Below are 15,928 nucleotides of genomic sequence, written 5' to 3'. Positions count from 1 at the left end.
GACCCTGGCCACAAGATCCACTGGCTGGTGTCCCTTTGCCCCACCCTTACTCAGTGGTGTGAAGAGGGGCTGGCTGCCCCCATAGTGTCATTGCTATGCTGGCTGGGGTGGGCTGAGAGTGCTCCAGGGCCACTTCACAGCGCCTGGCTGGCCAGGCGCCCCACTTCCGGCTAGGACCACCCTCCACCCCACAAACCCCAACTAGACTCTCCTCAAATGCAACTCGTTCCCATTTGTACCGTTGATTGTCTGTGCGGACAAAGACCCCTTTCAGGGACGTCAGAGGTTCGGCAAATAAATAAATGAATGAAGTTGGGAGGAAGAGGTGGTGGGCAGGGCTGGGGGCTGGCCCAGCCCTCAGCCAGGCTTCAAGGGATATGCCCACCCAACTTGGGGACTTGGGCTATACTTGGGAGTATTTGGGGTATAAGGCTGGAACCAGGGTTGCGTACAATAGGGGAGAGCTTCTAGGAGGTGGGGCTGGCTCTGCCTGGAGTTGGTGAGTGCCCAGCCAGCAGGGTAGTGGCAGGTGGCTGAACAAGGTCTTGGTGCATCCTGGCAATCGAGGTACACCTGGGGCATACCTTCCTGGGGTTTCTGCCTGTACCCAGAGACCAGCCTTAGCTTGGGGGAGGAGCCCTCCTGCTGGATCTGACTCCATGAGAGGGAGCAGGATTTGGGGACCCTGTGAGCTGCCTTCCAAGGGGGAGGCCAGAGCTTGGCCCCTTCTCCTAGGTCCCATCCCTGAGTCCAGAGCTCAGGGGCATGTGTGGCTAGGCACCAGGAGGGGCCTGGCCTGACTGGTCTGGGACGCTCCAGGCTGTGGTACTTAGGTCCTAGCTCAGGCAGTGTCCCATAGGAGGCACCCATGTCCCACCCTCCAAGAGAAAGAACCAGAACCGGAGCTGGGAGGCCAGGAAAGAGGCCGGAGTGATTCAGGAAGGCTCCCTGGAGGAGGGGGCCGATAGAAGCTGGGCTGGCCAGCTGCTATGTTGGCTGGCCACTCTGGTCCATGCCTGGCCAAGCCTCCAGGGCAACCCTGACTCCTGGCCATTCTGCAGACAACAATGGCCAGCATTTAAATTCCAATTGAGTCGGCCAGAGTAGCCCCAGGCGTGAGAACAGGAGCCCCCACCCCCAGCCTGTGCCCCGCCCTCTGCATTCCTGCCTCCCCGGAGATGGCCGTGGCCAGGGCCGTCGCCAGGGGGCCGAGAATGCAGCACTCAATGGCTGGGGACAAGGGCCCATTGAGAAGTGACGGGCGGGATTGAGCCGTCAGCACCCCCCACTCAGGACCCTAGCTCAGCCCCCAGTGTTACTGATGTCAGCTGCTCCGGGACCCTGCTCATGGCCTTCTGCAGCTGGGCCCCAAATGGGCCTGAGCCAGGGCCCAGGCTGCTGGCCCAACCTGCCTTTCTCATCTGCCTCCTTCCTGGCAGCAGAGGACCTCCTAGAGCCTTAATCCTATCTTGTCACACTCCTGCCCACCCCTCAGGAATTAGAGACTTCATGACTGGCCCTGCCTGGTCACCCACCTCATATCACCCCTTGCATCACCCTGCCCTGTGGTACCAGGAGAACTTGTCTGACCACCACTCACTCCTGCCAGCCCACAGAGGCAAGGCCCTGAGCCTGGCACCCAGGGACACTACACGTTTTTGAAGAATCAGATTTTAATGCAGTGTGGCCAAGACCTGTTGGTCATGTTCCCTGGGACCTCAAGGTTCCCGAGGCCCCAGATGGAGCCTGATTCCCTTAAGGGAACACTGTCAGAAAGAAGGATGACAGCTGTGTGGCAGCAGCCCTTCGTCCTGCCTCACTCCAGCCCAAGGCCTGCCAAACTCCTGGTCCTACCTGTTGCTTGGATCCTCCTTCTGCCCTGTGGGCCTGCCTGGGGGCAATCAGCTGGGCTGGGCAGTGCCCACTGTGTCCATCCCCTACCCCGACCAGGTCTCCCATGAGGCCTGGGCATGGCCAGCTCAGTGGGCGTTGCAGTTATCCCCAGAGTGGCCAGGGCGGGTGGGAGAGTGGCAAGAGGCTGCTGGGCAGCCCCGGAGTCAGGGGGGCGTCAAGGCCCAGTCCTGAGAGAGAAAGGTCAGGGCTGGAAGGAGGCTGGCATTGTTTTCACAGGGACCAGCATTGAGAGACCCCTTCCTCCCTGTTTAGGAAGATGTGCGGGAGGTAGTGGACAGCAGGCACCTATGCTAGGGCAGGCAGACTGCCAAGCCTACCTTTCCTCCCAAGTGGGAACTACAGGCCCAAATGCCAAATAGGCAAGCTGTTATGGTTGAGGGGCAGCCTGGGTTTCACAGGAGCCCCCAGGGTGTGTGGTGTGGGATCTCCAAGGAGCATCCCCAGGCCCTGGACACCCTGGCCACCTCACAGGACTCCACACAGTGGCATGACCATCCCTATTCCAAGGCTCACAGATGGACTAATCTGACTATGAGCTCTGAAATTCAGTGGAGCACCCAGGGTGCTTTGTCCACCTTGAGGTAGACAGAGAGCACAGCCCTTAAACTGAGACGTGGGTCACTCTGCATTTTCAAGTATATGCAGCAAAAATTCGGCACCCTTTTTGGGCCACCAACCCTGTAGCCAGCCCCGCTGTTTGGCCTGGGCACACCTGCCAACCCTACCACTGCAGTCTTGGAATGGTGCATGTCATTTCTACAAAGGCACATTTTTCAAATACATGGTGGCTTTTCCTGTATGCATGCCCTCCATGGTCTGGGAGATTCATGGGTGTTCCTGAAGTGAACACAGAGGACTTTTTTCCTTTTTTTTTTTTTTTTATCTTGGAGACAGTCTTGCTCTGTTGCCTAGGCAGAATGTTATGGTGTCATCACAGCTCACTGTAGCTTCAGATTCCTGGGCTCAAGTGATCCTCCTGCCTCAGCCTCCTAGAGTGCTATGATCACGGTGCCCTGCCTTTGAATACAAAGATTTGAATGTTTGTTGTTGTTGTTGTTGTTTTTTGAAACAGAGTCTCACTCTGTCACCCTGGTTATAGTGCCGTGGCATTGTAATGTTGCTCACAGCCATATCAAATTCTTGGGCTTGAGTGATTCTCTTGCCTCAGCCTCCCAAGCAGCTGGGACTACAGGTGTCTGCCATGCCTGACTAGTTTTTTTTTTTTTTTTTTTGTGGTTTTTGGCCGGGGCTGGGATTGAACCTGCCACCTCCGGCATATGGGACCGGCGCCCTACTCACTTAGCCACAAGCGCCACCCTCTTTTTCTTTTTTATTTATTTATTTATTTTTTGTGTGTGTGTGTGGTTTTTGGCCAGGGCTAGGTTTGAACTCACCACCTCCGGTATATGGGACCGGCGCCCTACTCCTTGAGCCACAGGCGCCGCCCTTCATTTTTTCTTTTCTTTTTTTTTTTTTTTAGAGACAGAGTCTCACTTTATGGCCCTCAGTAGAGTGCCGTGGCCTCACACAACTCACAGCAACTTCCACCTCCTGGGCTTAAGCGATTCTCTTGCCTCAGCCTCCCGAGTAGCTGGGACTACAGGCACCCGCCACAACGCCCGGCTATTTTTTGGTTGCAGTTTGACCGGGACCGGGTTTGAACCCGCCACCCTCGGTATATGGGGCCGGCGCCTTACCGACTGAGCCACAGGCGCTGCCCTCTTTTTTTATTTTCGAGACAGAATCTTACTTTGTTGCCCTGGGTAGAGTACCATGGCCTCATAGCTCACAGCAACCTCAGATTCAAGCAATCCTCTTGCCTCAGCCTCCCAAATAGCTGTGACTACAAGTGCCCACTACCACACCTGGCTATTTTTAGAGACAGGTTCTCACTGTTGCTCAGGCTGGTCTCGAACTCCTGAGCTCAAGGGATCCTCCCACCTGGCCCTCCCAGAGTGCTGGGACTACAGGTGTGAGCCGGATTTGAATCTCTTCACTTGCATGGTTTTGTGCGTTTTTCTGGGTCAACAAATGCAGATCCATTCTCACAGGTCCCCTCAGGCCACTGAGGGGAAGAGGATATGCACCAGATTCATTTCTGAGGGAGTCACCTCGGGCGGGGTGGGGATTGACTGCCCAGCATCCACTCTTGCCTCTGTCTGCACACTCATCAGGACGGGCTGGGCAGGGCAGGGCAGGGCTGGGACGGAGGCTTGGTGGCTCCTCGAAGAATTGCTGGTCTCAAGTGGGCCCAGGTCCTGTCCTGGGAGGCCCCAGCCCAAACCTGAGGGCAGGGCAAGATGAACAAGGAGGCTGGTGGAGAAAGCAAAGGGCTGGAGAGGGGCTGCTGAGCAAGAGCCCTGAGCTGTAGGCACAGCCAGCAGGAGGTGGGGAGTGAGGGAGTCAGAGAAGTCATTCCAGAAGCCCGGGCTGTGCTGAGCCAGCAAGGGCCAAGGGCGCCCACAAAAGGGAGGGTATGAACCCACCTGGGTCTTAACAGGACCCTGGGCTGCCTGGGGGAGGAGGCTCAGGGGCTGGGCCATGGTGGCTGAGGGGAGGCACACAGATGTCCAGCTGCAGGTGGTAGGGCCCAGACCTCAAGGCAGTCTGGGAAAGATACGATCACTGGCCGTGCTGGGAGCAGGATGGACCCCTCCAGAGGTCCTGTTCCACCCATGGCCTCACCTGTGCCTGGGTTGGGGGAAAGCTCTGACTCTGGCCCATGTGTTCCTGGGAAGCCCAGACCCCATCACACCCCCAAAGACACTGACACACACAGGACCGAGGAACTTATCTGAGCCCCAGGCTGCCTCACAGGATGAAAGAGGTGTCCCAAGTGGGGGTCAGCTCCCCACCTAAAGAGACAGGGGAACATTCAAGGTATTGGCAAATCTGCAACAGCAGTGCTGGGGAGGGGCCTGCCAGTCAGGGTCCAGGCTTTTGGGGACTTGGCAGGGGGCCCAGTGGGCAACTTCAACGAGAACAGCATGCCCAGCCCACTGTCAATGGGCCCTTGTGCTCCTCAAGGGCTTTTAGCAGGACAGATACATGCTTGCTGGCAGCAGCCAGTGGCTGTGCGTGGCCAGATGTGGGTGCCCGGGCCAGGGCCTGCTATACATCTGGGGACTCTGCTATCCCCTGTACCCCACCAGCTGGTCCTAAGGTTGCACTCACTGCCTGGATATGTGACACAGGCAGGACGGCCAACTACAGACACACACAGCTGTCCCAGCCTGAGTGCTATCACTGGGAATGGAAGGTGACCCTGACTCTTCTTTTGGGATAGGGGCCCAGTGGTCAGAGGACAGAGCCATTGAGAGCAGTGCTGGATACCAGGGTAGGGGTGGGGCTAAGGCCCTGAAGTAGAGCCCTCCCCAGGCTGGCCTCAGTGCACTGAAGACGCAGACCCAGACACAGCCCCAGGTCTTTGGTCTATGGGAGGGTCCCACTGTGGAGAAGCATTCAGAGGCCAAGACCATGGCCACAGTGGGGAGGCAGAGCTGCAGTAGGCTAATGATGACTGCCAAGGGAGGCATGTGTCGTGCTGGTTTCTGACACCCCTTACTGTAGTGCTCACCCCTGAGACCTCAAAGACCCCACCCCAGGGGGCCTGGCATGGGCTCTCCTCTTCCCAGGGTCTCCAGGTCAGTAGGCCCGTGAGCAGTACCCCCGTGCAGGAGGGCTCTAGCGGAGGACAGCAGGCTGAGCCTATGGGGCAAACCCTGCGTATGGGAGGGAAAGAGGCTGGAGTGCAGTGACCCAGCCATGCTAGAGCCACCCCTGTCCTGCACGTCCCCCAGATGCCAACAAGGCCCCTGTGTCAGGGCCAGCTTTCTACCTTGCTGGCTCTGCCCATGCCACATGGAGAGTCCTGTGGTCTTCCTGGGGAGGGGAGTAGCAGGCCAGCTATTCTGGGGCCTCTACTGATGGCAACCTCTTCTGGAAGCTTCTAGTCACCAAGTCCTCTCATCCTTCACTAGATAACTCCTGTATTGTCCCCATTTCCCAAGTGACCCTGCAGTACAGGCCCAAGGACACTCAGGGGCCAAGTTCTTCCAGCAGGGACGGCCCTGCTATTGGCCCTGGGGTGTCAGGCACAGTGGTCAGAACTGGGTCTGGAGGGGCTAGCCTGGGCCTCATGGACAGACAGAGGAGATGATGATGGAGCCTTAGTGAGGAGCCTGGGGCACCAGGACACGGTGTCCAAAATGGCTTCAGCAGGGAGCAGGTGTCCTCTATCTTCCCACAAAGTCAGCCTTGAGGGCCGTCCCTGGCCCCTCATCTGAGAGCCACCGAGACAGGTGTTATTATCATGAAGTGCAGGGCAGGCGTTGGGAGAGCCTGAGCAGAGAGGCCCAGGAGCGGCTGCATCGAGTCTCTACCTGCCCAGAACTGACTTCTGGCACTACCAGTTCTGTGAGCTCCTCAGCAGCAAACAGCCAGGTCCTCTAAGCTCTTTGCAAGGAGAGCAGGTGTGTGCACTGCACACACGTGTGTGTGGGCGCGTGTACATACATGTGCATGGGCATCTTTTTTTTTTTTTTCGAAGTTTTTGGCTGGGGCTGGGTTTGAATCCGCCACCTCTGGTATATGAGGCCGGCGCCCTACTGCTTTGAGCCACAGGCACTGCCCTGCATGGGCATCTTTTTTTTTTTTTTGGCCGGAGCTGGGTTTGAACCCGCCGCCTCCAGCATATGGGACCGGCGCCCTACTCCTTGAGCCACAGGCGCCGCCCCATGGGCATCTTTAAGTGAGGACTTGGGGGTACACTCCAAGGTCTGCTGGGTGGGTGGCTCAGGGCCACCACTCCTGGGAGCAGGAGGCAGGGCCTGCAGATCCACAAACCTGGGCAGGGCTGCTCTGCCTCAGGGACTGCATGAAGGATCTCCATCCGTGGGTGGAGAGAGGACCTTCCCCTACCTCTCACAGGACACATGGGGGCATGGGAGGACAGTAGAGCAGGCCAGGCATTGACAGACTATCCCCCACCCAGTGTGGTACGCCAGCAGGCCCTGCTCTCCCCGGCCACACTTGGTCCCAAGGCTGGGCCAGAGCAGGACCCACAGATGGGGGCCACAGTGGAGGTGTCTCCTCCGTAAGATGCCAGGAGGGTGGCTGCAACCCCACCCTCCAGGAGCCAGGGTCCTGGGGACTCCACCCAGGCTGCCTCAGGGATGTGGGGACCTGGACATCAGGCCTGCACCCCCAGACAGGCCTTGAACCCCACAGGACTGAGATAGCCCTTGATGAACCCCTGCAGCTTCTCTGAGGCCACCATGGCAGGAAAGGCCAGGGTCTCCAATTGGGGGCACTTAGGAGGAGAGGGCAATGCTCAGCCAGAGGGTGAGTGTGTTACTGGACAGCTCAGGAGGATGAAGGGTGCTGAGTGCCCTGTGGTGGGTTGCTGGACTCTCTGAAACTTAGATGCTCCATCAGTCTACTGGGGTCATTCATCTCCCTGAGCCCCAAAGATCCAAAGGTCATGGGCAGAGAGAACTTTCCTGATCTGGCCAGGGGTGGCCAGGGCACTCAAGTTACCCAGCTTTTGTGATCTGGGCTGGACACTTCCACAGATTGTCCCTAGCCAGGTCAGGGGCATTGGGGCTGGGGGCCCAGAGCCCTGACCAGCTGCCAGCTAAAGTATCTCACTCATGTGGGCCATGTATGTGCAAGGCAGGGGCAGCTGGGCTATGCTGCGATCTGCCCTCACTGTGTGCACGCTTGGCAGGTGCGGGTGAGGGAGTGGTGCTGGCCCAGGGAGGTTGCCCAGCCTTGTTTTGACCCAGTTTTCCAGGCCCTGCCCAGCCCTCCATACCCAGGCGGGCAGGCGGTGCTGGCAGTGGGGTCCATAGAGTTTTTCTTTCCCAATGCCAGTGCCCTGGGCCTGCAATGGTTCTTTAGGGGCACATGGCTGTCTGGCTGTGCCCCAGGATTGTCCCCTGGGGTGGTGGATGCCCCAGCTGCATCCTACCCTCAAGCCATGGTCACCAGGCAGAAAGTGGCCTGGGTCTAGCCTGCCTATCCTGCCTTCTAAGAAGCCTCCAGGATCTAGGCTCTATGCCTCACTACAGACCTGAAAGTCAGTCATGGCCTAGCTGGAGACTGGGATCCTTGACCCGGGGGATTTGGCCTTGGAAAGTGTTGGGAGCAGGGGAAGCGGGGAGGGTCCCAGAGGTGAGGAGGCAGGGAGGGAAGCTGTGAGGGCAGGAGGGGCTGTGGGCAGCAGGCCCTGTCTGGCCAGCCTGATAAGCCCTTTGATCCACACTGAGGCAGCATAGACCCCTGTCCTGAGACAACCCCGGCCTGGGAACCACAGGGTCTGGCTCACATTGCCCTCTCTGAGGGCACCCCAGCCCTGCCCACACCTACTCCAGCCCTGGGCAGACACTGGCCCAGTGAGTAGTCCTCAAGGTCCTGTGACAGCGGGGGTGGGGGCAAAGACTGGGCGGGGCACCCCATGGAGCCAGAGGCTACAGGGAAGAGAGCCTGGTCCCCCTCAAGGCCTCCCCCAGCCCCAGCCTCTTCATGTCCAGCTTGCTCTGTCCCCTCTGTTTGGGAAGGGGTGCCTCCCCACCATACCAGCTCCTACCCATTTTTCCCTGGGAGGCCCCAGTGGCCTCCATCCCCTGAGCTTGTGAGAGCACTGGCCCTTTGGGCAGGTCTGTCTGACCAGGGCTACAGGCCTGTGTGGGCCCAGGTGTGATGAGACATGTGTGGGGTGGTGCACGTGGTGTGGGTGCTCACTCCAACCACCAACTTCCACCTGAGTGGTGGGCCCTGGGCTCCCCCAGGGCTGCCTCGACCATACCCTTGTCTCCCTGCCCAGGCCAATGGACGATGAAGCTGTCAGCAGCCAGGGCCAGGCAGCAGGCGTGGCAAGGGGAGGGACTTGAGGAGGCACAGACATCTCTATTAGAGGCTGCAGACCCTGCCACAGCTATCCAGCCAGCCCAGGATCCTGTGGGCTGGGAGCAGAGGTGGCCCTCAGAGGGGCTTGCTGTCTCTAGGGCCCTGCCAGCCTTGAGACCAGATTCCTGGAAGGGCAGGCCCCAGGCGGAGAAGCCCAAGGTGGGGGGCCTGGACACGTGATCAGTCAGAGTCAGTGTGTGGCTAAGAGCAGTGCAGAGACATCCCCAGCCCTACCTGGTCTCCTACAGACCTGTTCTCCAAGGATCCTGGTCAGGATACAGAAGCCTAGGGGCCTCTTTGCCCCATTCCCTGGGCAGGCCCTCAGCAATTGGCTATCAGGATAGACTGCTTGAGAGTTTCACAATGCTGTGCCTTAGTCTCCCCTTCCATAGAGTGGTGTAGTTCTGACCTCCCTGGACAGCCGTATGGCATAAACACACACTCCTGCCCAGTGCCCATGGCCAAGCAGGATGGTTCACCCACCTGGGCATCCATGGGAGCAGGGTTCCTGGAAGCTCAAGGCTTGGGGGACCCACAAAAAAGCCCCAACCCTGGCAGGCAAGACCCCCTGGTGTCAGCCATCACTCCACCTGCTCATCCTGTCTGCCCATGCTGGGCCCCACAGGAGTTGCACAGGGAGGCCCTGGCCATGGGCTCAACCCCCTCCTTGGCAAGAGATGGCTTCCATTTCTTTTCTTTTCTTTCTTTCTTTCTTTTTTTTTTTTTTGCAGTTTTGGCTGGGGCCTGGCTTGAACCTGCCACCCCTGGTACATGGGGCTGGCGCCCTCTCCTTGAGCCACAGGCACCACCCAGACAGCTTCCATTTCTGAGAAAAAGGTCCAACAACTAGGCCTGTGAGGAGCTCCCCACTCCTCCTTCCTGGGGTCCTGGCCTGGCCTTCTCTCTCAGATGACCCCAGAGTTAGGCCCTACCTGGGAAGGGCACTGCACAGGAGCCCTGGCCACCTCCTGCCCTCACTGCCAGGTGCTTCTTGAGGTTGCCTCCATTCTCCCCACACCCTCTGAGCAGCTAATGGAGCTCCTTCCAGATGGGAGGCTGAGCCTGAGCAAGCAGAAATAAGCAGGTCCCCAAGATCCTGCCTCAGATGTCAAGCTTTGTCCTTTCACTTCTAGACCTGTGCACTGGTGGCCAGGTGCTGCTGGCTGCAGCCTCTGAGAGACTGTCCCTGAGATCACTGGTGTTAGCTGGGGCCCTAGGACTGAACTTTGGGGACCTCAGCTCCCCTCTTGGAGCTATGCAGGGTGGGGGTCCTGCTGGGCAGGGATTGAGGAGCCTGGCAGAGGTGCACCTGGAGATAGTCTGTCAAGATGGCAGCTCAGGTTCCAGCTGCCTCTGCCCAGCCATGGTGAGTTCATTGCAAACCACTGCCTCTTCCAGTGAGCCCTGTGCAGCCTAGCTGTGCCAGCATCCTGTGGCCGGGGCCCCGAGGGTGGGAGGCTTAGCCCTACATTGAGCTGCTGGGCTCCTGGCCCAGGGCTGGGGGATCCAGCCTGCTCACCTAAAGTATTTAGGCTCCCTAAATACTTCCGAGAACACCCCTCTCTTCCCAAAGCTCAGCTGAAACCTCCCCCGCAGAGGGCAGTCACATCTGGTCACCAAGTACCTCATGCCACCGGAAGCTCTGTGCTTTAGTTTCCTCCCCTGTCAAATAGGGCTGAAAATGGGGCTGGTGTAGAGGCCTGGCAGGAGCTACCAGCACCACTGACGTCTCTGTCCATCAGACCCCAGCCCCAAAGGACATGGGTTTTCCCTGTCCAAGTTGTCTGTGGGGTGAGGGCCGGCCCCATACGGATCTGAATGGGAACCTGGCTGAGCTTGTCCATAGGTGACTTGCGACAGGGACCAGTGGGTAGAGGTGGCTGGGCAAGGCTCTGGGAGGGGCTCTGACTGAGGCTGGCATAGAGGACACTCAGAAGGGCCAGCAGGGCTCAGAGGAAGGGGCACTCGGAGGAGGGAGAAGGTGTAACATGGGGTTGGCCTGGCAGCCACAAGCCCTGGGTTCCTAATTCAGCTGGAGCCTGCGGAGTTGGGACTTGTTTATTCTTGGCAGGAAGACTGGTGCTGGGGGGCAGGAGTAGGGAATGAAGCCTTTAAAAAAAATAATAATAAAAACGCTCATTTAGAAGGCTCCCAACGAGTGCTGAACTCCAAAAGGGTCTTGGAAAAATTGCTGAGAGGGTTTAAGTGTAAATGGACCCAAAACACCATAATTAAATTTCCCTTAAATTTACCAGAGTTTGGGGTCAAAGAAAAAATAAAACTTAGGGAAAATACACTTGAGGTTTCAGACAAATGCCAAGTGCTTAGGAAAATAGATTTCTGAACTGCTCAGTGGCTACTGGCCTGGTCCCCGCCATCCCTGGGAGCTGCTGAGGCCTTAACCCCTCCCTGGCCAGTCATGTCACGGGGGCATTCCTGGCACCCTGGCTAGCCCTACCCTGTTGGCCGCCTCCTGCCCCCTTAGCAGGCTCCAGGTGGGGCAGCCTGTGCACTCACCCCCCATGCACACCTCTCTCCTGTGTCGGCAGATGGCCTGGTCTTTCTTTGCTCATCTGGAAGCAGCCACATTTTCCAAACCAAGTCAGGACTTGAGGTCTAGTGGTCTAAATGAACCAAACGCCAAAAAGCCCAAGATGTTTGAACTGGGACTGTCCCAGCATGTCCAGGATGACAGCCTCCCAACAGCTCATGATTCATGGTGTTGCCCTTTTTGCTTAGCCTGCCAGGAAGCTCTGAGCTAAAATTAGGGATCTTGCACAGTAGCTAGTGTTGGCTAAGGGATTTTGGAATATTTTCTCTTCTTCTCCACGTTCTTTAAAATTCCATTTCTGTTATAATAAGTAGATCAAAAGTGCTTTTTATTTTAATCCTCCGCAAATTCTCTGAGAATAAATTTAAAAGTCAGAAATTACCCACAAACTGTAACAGTCTTTAAGTCAGAAATTACCCACAAACTATAACAGTCAGGGCCCTGCTCAAACCTGCTCTCTCTTCTTTGAGGAAAGAGGATCAGCCCAGCCCAGCTCAAGGACCTCCCCTCTATATGTGATGGCCTGCCCTGGGGTGGGGGTAGTAGTGGTTCCCAGGGGAGGTGAGGATGCATGATGACAGCGGGGGAGCTCCCAGGATCCTAGTAGTCCCCTGGAAGAAGCAGACTAGGCAGAAGACTAGAAGCCGCACTGGGCACTCAGTTTTTGAAGCCGCCCTGGGCACTCAGTTTTCTCAGTGCTTCCATGCAGCCCATGCAGGGCTGAGGGAAGTTCTCACCAGCAGCCCCTGCTCTGGGCCAGGCAGTCCTCACAGAGAGCAAGCTGAGCAGGCACCTCAGGGGCTACCCCTACCCTGGATTCCAGGCTGGCTTTCAGCCTCACTGCCCATCTCCCTGTCAGGTACTATGGCAGTAGCTGCCTGCCAGGAGTGTCCCCCCTCTGTTGAAAGCACAGGACGAGTGGCTGGCCACTGCCAGCCCTCTACAGCCCTGCACCCAGGGCACAGGCTTTCCTCCCAGGCACCTTCTGCTGCTCACTGACACAGGCCCAAGCAAGCTGGGGCTGCCCAGCTCTGAGTCACTGGCCTGGCCCAGGCTGGGCTCAGTCATGGGCCCCTCTCACCGCTGGCCTCAGTCTCTGCCCTTACACTCATATGGGAATCCCAACTGTCTGGGCCTTGGAGACTTGTGGAACACAGGGGAGTGGGCAGGGAAGAGGTAACACAGAATGGGAGTCCTGCAGTGTAGTGGTTCTCTGTCCTACTCACCTGCCCAGGCACCCAGGAGGGCTCATCACCTTGGTCATGTGCTAAGAGGACCCAGCTGGGCAATACACCAAATTGTCTCCAGGAGAAATGTTCCATCAGGGGTGCTGTCGTGAAAGGGCGGCCACTAACGGGCAATGCACAGACAGTGCCTCCAGAAGCCAGGAAGCATGGTCCAGTCCAGCACAGAGGCCCCAGGAGCTGCTGCTCCCACACACCTGTAGTCATGGGCAAGCCTACAGAACAGCACACATCAGTTGCACCTGTTTGCTTGGAAATGATCTATTTGAACGATAAAATCATTTTGACCATATTGTGTGCTTTCTTCTTCTTTTTTTTTTTTTTTTGTTGCAGTTTGGCCGGGGCTGGGTATGAACCTGCCACCCTTGGCATATGGGGCCGGCGCCCTACTCACTGAGCCACAGGCACCGCCCGGCATATTGTGTGCTTTCAATAATGCCCTCCCTTGGTGGTGGTAGGGCAAAGTGTACAGTGACGCTTTTGCATGTGGCAGCAGGTGGCATTAGGGCTGTTTGAAAGCTATCTAGCAGAATCCACAGAGCCAGGGACACATTCCTGCCCTTTGACCTAACTGTGCCAGACCCTGCTCATGGAGGGTTCGGGTAGGGGTATAAGAAGAAACCACTTCAGGCTTTCTGTCCTTTTCCAGTCATCCAAGATGTTGAAGTGAGGACGTGGTGGGTCCTTTGGTGCGAAATTCCAGATTTTCCTGGGTCTTCTGATAGGAGCCGTGATCAACTGTGTTGATAACACAGGAGCCAAAAATCTGTATATCATCTCTGTGAAGGGGATCAAGGGACGACTCAACAGACTTCCTGCTGCTGGTGTGGGTGACATGATGATGGTCACAGTTAATAAACAAACCAGAGCTCAGAAAGAAGGTTCATACGGCAGTGTTAATATGACAGCGGAAGTCATACCAGAGAAAAGATGGTGTGTTTCGTTATTTTGAAGATAATGCAGGGGTCATAGTAAACAATAAAGGCGAAATGAAAGGTTCTGCCATTATAGGACCAGTTGTAAAGGAGAATGCAGACTTGTGGCCAAGGCTTGCCTCCAATGCTGGCAGCATTGCATGATTCTCCAGTATATTTCTAGAAAACATTAAAACGTGTGATTCCCCCCCAAAAAGAAAAGAAACCACTTCAGAATGTGGACTATGCCAAAGGTCCGTGCCACCCTAGGGTTTGCAGTGAGGCAGAACAGTACCTCCCCAAAGATATATCAACGTCCTGACCCCTGAACCCCAGGAATGTGATCTTTTTGGGAAAAAAGAGTCTTTTCAGGGTGGTACCTGTGGCTCAAAGGAGTAGGGTGCCGGCCCTATATGCCAGAGGTAGTGGGTTTAAACCCAGCCCTGGCCGAAAACTGCAAAAAAAAAAAAAAGGTCTTTGCAAGTGTAATGAAGGTAAGAATCTTGAGGGGGGGGTGGTGCCTGTGGCTCAGTGAGTAGGGTGCTGGCCCCATATACCGAGGGTGGCGGGTTCAAACCCAGCCCCGGCTGAACTGCAACCAAAAAATAGCCGGGTGTTGTGGCGGGCACCTGTAATCCCAGCTGCTCAGGAGGCTGAGGCAGGAGAATCGCGGAAGCCCAAGAGCTAGAGGTTGCTATGAGTCCTGTGACATCATGGCACTCTACTGAAGGCGGTAAAGTAAGACTCTGTCTCTACAAAAAAAAAAAAAAAAAAGAATCTTGAAGGGATCATAGTGGATTATTCAGGTGGGCCTAAATCCAATGACAACTTTCCTTACAAGAGATGGAAGAGAGGATGGCCAAGAGGGGGGCAGAGACTGGAGTGATGTGGCTGCAAGCCAAGGACACCTGTAGCTGGCCATAGGAGCTGGAAGAGGGAGGAAGGAGCCTTCTCTGAGCCTCCAGGAGAAAGTACAGTCCTGCTGACACCTTGATCCCAGACTTCCACTCTCCAGAGCTGAGACAGCATGCACATGTGCCAACCAGTTTGTGGTCACTTTTAGTTACAGTTGCCCTAAGAGCGGACCAGGCATGAAGTACATGAAGTACGCAGCTTTAACCCAGGCTGCTAATGGAGGAAGAGAGGGGCTCCTCTGCCCCTGAAGGGCTGTGGCTGTGGGGCCACAGGCCAGAGGGGCAGGAAGCAGACAAGCCCTATCTCCAGTTTCCCCACCACCACCACACCAGCGCTGCACAGGGAGTCTGGGGTGCAGTCTTCCCGGTCAGGCATTCAGGGGCAAATGGGAGAAGGGATGAGATGGGGGCATGGTCCTGGGGGAGGACCCTCCTGCCTGCAGGGCCTTCAGAGGGTGCTGGGGGTGAGCTTGGGCCATCCCAGGGCTCTGAGACTGCCCCAGAGACCCCCCAGCTTCTAGAAGGACAGGCTGAACCTGGAGCTGCAGAGTGGGCCACACAGTGGGCTGGGACGGTGAGCTAGCAGCCAGTCACTGCCCATTTCTCCAGTGAGCAAATTAAGTTCCCAAGCCACAGCCAGGAGGGGCAGCTGCACCGGGCCAAGGTCACCTTCTTGCTGCTCTGGCTCCCATGCCCCGCCCCGCCCCTCCCCCCCCCGCCCCCGACCACCCTGGGCTTCCTGTTCCTTGTGAAGGTGGACACAGGAGCCACCAGTAATGGGGGAATGGTAGAGCCAGACAACCCCAGAGTCCCTGCAGGACAGCATTTATTGCTTGCTGGTTGGGTGAAAGGCCAGGTTAGGTCCCCCTGGGAATCCTCTCCAGCTAGAATCTGTCTCTCTGTCACAGTGCCCCAGCACCTTGAGCCAGCTCAGGCTGTGCCACCACCTCCCCACTAGGGTGGGCTCCTTCCCTACCCCCACCCAGGGTCTCCAGCCTCTGGCTACTTTCCATCAGAGGCGGGCAAACACCCACCCTCCAAACCTGCGTCCTCCTAGGGCACCGGGGGCACCAACCATCTGTCAGAGAACTCATCTGAGCCACTCCTGTGCTCCAGGCTTAATAAATGCAGCAGTGAGCCCCCCTGGCCCACTCCTGCTGCTTGGCCTAGTTCCCTGCGTCTCAGGGCCAGGTAGACAGGCCATGCTGTCCTTCATCCCCGGCCTCTGCATACACAGTCGTCTCTGCCTGGAATGCCGTCCTGCCCTCCTCCACCTGAGGAATTCCTGCTCCACCGCAGGGCTTAGCTGGCTGAGGCCTCCCTGACATCCCGTCCCCCACCGAGACCACCCCTCTGCGGCCCGGGCCCAGAGTACAGCCCCAGCACGGCCGGAGCTGCGCGTTGTGCAAACAGAGGCTTGCGCCAGGCGTCGGCGCACCCCTCGGGGACAGCCCCGCAGTGCGACTGGGGGCTTTGCTTGCC

At 57.2% G+C, this 15,928-nt stretch overlaps 1 pseudogene; it reads left to right on the top strand.

The window, feature by feature from the left end:
• Positions 1-13,276: 13,276 nt before the first annotated feature.
• On the top strand, positions 13,277-13,733 carry LOC128576015 (60S ribosomal protein L23-like; annotated as a pseudogene).
• The last annotated feature ends 2,195 nt before the right edge of the window (positions 13,734-15,928 follow it).

Source organism: Nycticebus coucang, chromosome 23 (assembly GCF_027406575.1).
Source record: "Nycticebus coucang isolate mNycCou1 chromosome 23, mNycCou1.pri, whole genome shotgun sequence".
In the NCBI taxonomy this organism is placed as follows: domain Eukaryota; kingdom Metazoa; phylum Chordata; class Mammalia; order Primates; family Lorisidae; genus Nycticebus; species Nycticebus coucang.
The sequence above is the reverse complement of the archived record's forward strand: the minus strand, read 5'-3'. Positions and strand labels throughout refer to the sequence as shown.